The sequence below is a fragment of the Octopus bimaculoides genome, chromosome 7 (genome assembly GCF_001194135.2).
Source record: "Octopus bimaculoides isolate UCB-OBI-ISO-001 chromosome 7, ASM119413v2, whole genome shotgun sequence".
NCBI classification, from domain to species: domain Eukaryota; kingdom Metazoa; phylum Mollusca; class Cephalopoda; order Octopoda; family Octopodidae; genus Octopus; species Octopus bimaculoides.
The window spans coordinates 82916333-82919564 of NC_068987.1; the positions used below are offsets into that span (position 1 = coordinate 82916333).

The window sequence follows — 3232 nt, forward strand, 5'->3', positions numbered from 1 at the left end:
CCCTGTTGTACTCTTTCGCCCCAAATTTCTCTCACTCTTTCTTCCTGTTTCTTGAGTAATGCTGCGATGGACTGGCATCCCGTCCAGCTGGGTGGGGGGTGGGGAACGCATATGCCATGGAAACCAGGAAACCAGGCCCATGAGCCTGGCTAGGCTTAAAAAAAAACGGTGCATAAATAAAATAATATATGTGTGTATCTATGTATGTATATGGCAGTGTGTGGACTAGTGGTTAGAGTTGTTAGACTAAGATTGTGGTTTCAGTTCCTGAACAGGTGATGCATTGTGTCCTTGAGCAAAACACTTCATTTCACATTGCTTCCATCCACTCAGCTAAATAATTCTCTGACTAACTAGCGTCCCATCCAGGGACAGAACATAAATACCTACAGCACAGGAGGAACCTTTTATCTTCTTTCTTTTGTATATGTATTTGTGTGTGTATGCATTTGTGTGTGTGTGTGTGTGTGTGTGTGTGTGTGTGTGTGTGTGTGTGTGTGTGTGTGTGTGTGTGTGTGTGTGTGTGTGTGTAATCCCTATCGTTGTATCTATTAAAATTCTTTCCTTCAGGTAGTGTGAAATTTTTATGTACTTACACATAATATATTCTCTTTTGTACTTGTCACTTTCATTCACCGGAATCTTGCATTGATCTGCCACAAAGTTTGGGAATCCTTTTATTCGAAATTTTCTAGAAGAACTGGCCATTTTCTCTATTCATACATTTTTCATTTGCATCACGTTTTGGATGATTTTGTGTTTTTTTACTTCCATTCATTTATCATCTTTGCATATGTCTGTGTGAGCATATGCGTTTGCATAACAATTTTGCTCTAAATTTACCTTCAGTGTTACTATCTTTTGGTTAAAGAATCTTCTTGACGTCATAATAAGAAACCATATTTTTTAACTATAAGAGGTCTCAATGTATAGTTCTTAAAAGAATGCATAAAAATTCTATAAAATAATGAACATAAACTAAAAGAACCAGTAACAACTTCTCTTGAAATCTTTGCTGTTGAAGAATTCAATAATATTAATATAATACAGAAATTATCAAAGAAATTCTCTTCAGTTCGATGAAAACTATACAGCAAATGTACATTTGGAAGAAAGAAATACACACAAGATAAATAGATTAATTAATTAATAAATTTATAAATAAACAAGGGCACTCGGAGAATGTAAATCTCCGCTAAGGCAACACCAATATCCTCTCAATGATTAGCCCGAGATGATTTTTAAAATGAGAATAAACTGGACTGCTCTCACAAACGAGAATACTAAAAATGAACCTGACCACTCTCAAAAATTAAGTAAAAAAACTGGAAAAATAATCCAGAATCCTTGTCCGGTACCAGATTGATTCCAAAATCTAATCAGTTTGTGCCAGTCATGAGGTCAAACATCCCTGAAAGTTTCATCTGAATCCATCTGATGGTTCTTGAGATATCTTGCCCATGGACAAACAAACGTGACTGCAAACAATACTTAACTTTTGAGAGCAGTCGGGTTCGTTTTTAGTACTCCCGTTTGTGAGAGCAGTCAAGTTTATTTCAGATTTTCTCATTTTAAAAATCATCTCCAGCTAATCATTGAGAGGAAATTGGTGTTGGCTCGGCGGAGGTTTGTGCTCTCTGAGTGCTCTTGTTGTTGTTATTATTGTTATTATTATTACTTTCATTATTAGATTGGCAGATTGGAGCCTGGTGCAGCCACTGGTTCTCCAGACCTCAGTAAAACCGTCCAACCCATGCCAGCATAGAAAACGGACATGATGATGATGGTGGTGGCAGAATCTCTACAGCATCTTACAAAATAGCTTACATATTTGTTCCAGCTGTACTTTTGGAATTCAAATCCTGCTGAGGTCAGCTTTGTCTTTCATCTTTCGAGAATAAAAAAAAAATATAGAAACAGACAAATATTGGGGTTAATCTGATTGACAAACCCCTCTTCACAAATTTCAGGCCTTGTGCTTTTACAGGAAGCAAGTAAGGGTAGTGGGTTGGCAGAATTGTTACATAACAACCATACTGCTATTCTATAGTCTTCTATTTTACAAGGAAGAACACAAGATTCTTTCATTTCTGTATTTGGTTTGCAAGGTTCTTGATGTTAAAGTATATTCTGTTTTTATCCTGGGAGGGTCATTATGCCAGTAATAACACATGCACTGGTTCTGTTTCATTTCTTTATTTTTATTTGTTAGTTGTTTTAATTATCTAACCAATTAACCTATTAATCATTTGATTAATCAATCAGTCAGCTGGCTTTGTCAAAGTCCTTTCATCACCATTCATGACCTTATCAATGACATACCTTCTCTAGTCCAGGTCTGCTCCAGGTTTGTCTGTCTCAGACTTTGTTTTCTATATTCCACTCATATTCAATCAATTTTCTATGAATTCACTTCAGACTCAACATGTGTTACCCTGATTGACTGCAAATTTACTTTATAGAGATTTCCTTAGAATTTTTATTTCACAACTAAAAAAAAAAAAAAAAAAAAAAAAAAAAAAAAAACAAAAACCATTTCAATATCTTTCCTTCATTCTCATAGAAACCAAACCAAAAATGAGAATATCTCTAAACAAACCCGATATTCTTTTCCCAACTTAATTTCTTCTCTCTTTTTACATCTCACCCTTGCTCTTTTCATTTATTTATATATATATATTCACCTCCCCCTTTCACTATCTTCCATATTCTCTCTTTTCCTTAAGCTTCTCTTCATCTATCCACCTCTAGAAAACTTATAGAGATCATTACAGTCTTATTTTCTCTAAGATACCTCTGTAGAGTAAGACTATAAGACCTAAATGTCAAAATACCGAACACAATCTAATCAGATACTATTCAAAAATCCATTGCAACCTTGAAAACTGAAAAGCCTATATATTCCAAAGCTTTTTCAAGACTATTTTCATGGTTGCACTTCTTTTATTGATACAATAACTGTGCACGGGTTTCACCCTTCTATATTTTCAGATTTAAATCTATACTGTCTTACAAGTAGAATGCAGCACAATTTCTTGTTTACTTAAGCTGCGATGAACTGTTATTCATAAAAACGTAATAAACCATCTGCAGTGGTTTCTATTCACTTCTAAGCTTTATTACTAGACTAACAAATGTGACCCAAGTAACTGCATTTAGCTTTCTTCGTTACACTCAACCTTTCTCTCTCTCTCTCTCTCTCTCTCTCTCTCTCTCTCTCTCTCTCTCTCTC

General features: G+C 35.0%; 1 protein-coding gene across 3 annotated transcripts in view; it reads left to right on the top strand.

Annotated features, from left to right (window-relative positions):
* Positions 1-3232, top strand: part of LOC128248394 (uncharacterized) — a 131933-nt gene that overhangs the window by 121191 nt on the left and 7510 nt on the right. The window contains exon 3 of one of the 3 annotated variants that reach the window (XM_052969775.1): positions 1691-1870. The exons of the other annotated variants lie outside the window; for them this stretch is intronic. The gene's annotated coding sequence lies outside the window, so the exon portion shown is untranslated. The remainder of the gene's footprint in view (positions 1-1690; positions 1871-3232) is intronic. 3 annotated transcript variants of the gene reach the window in all.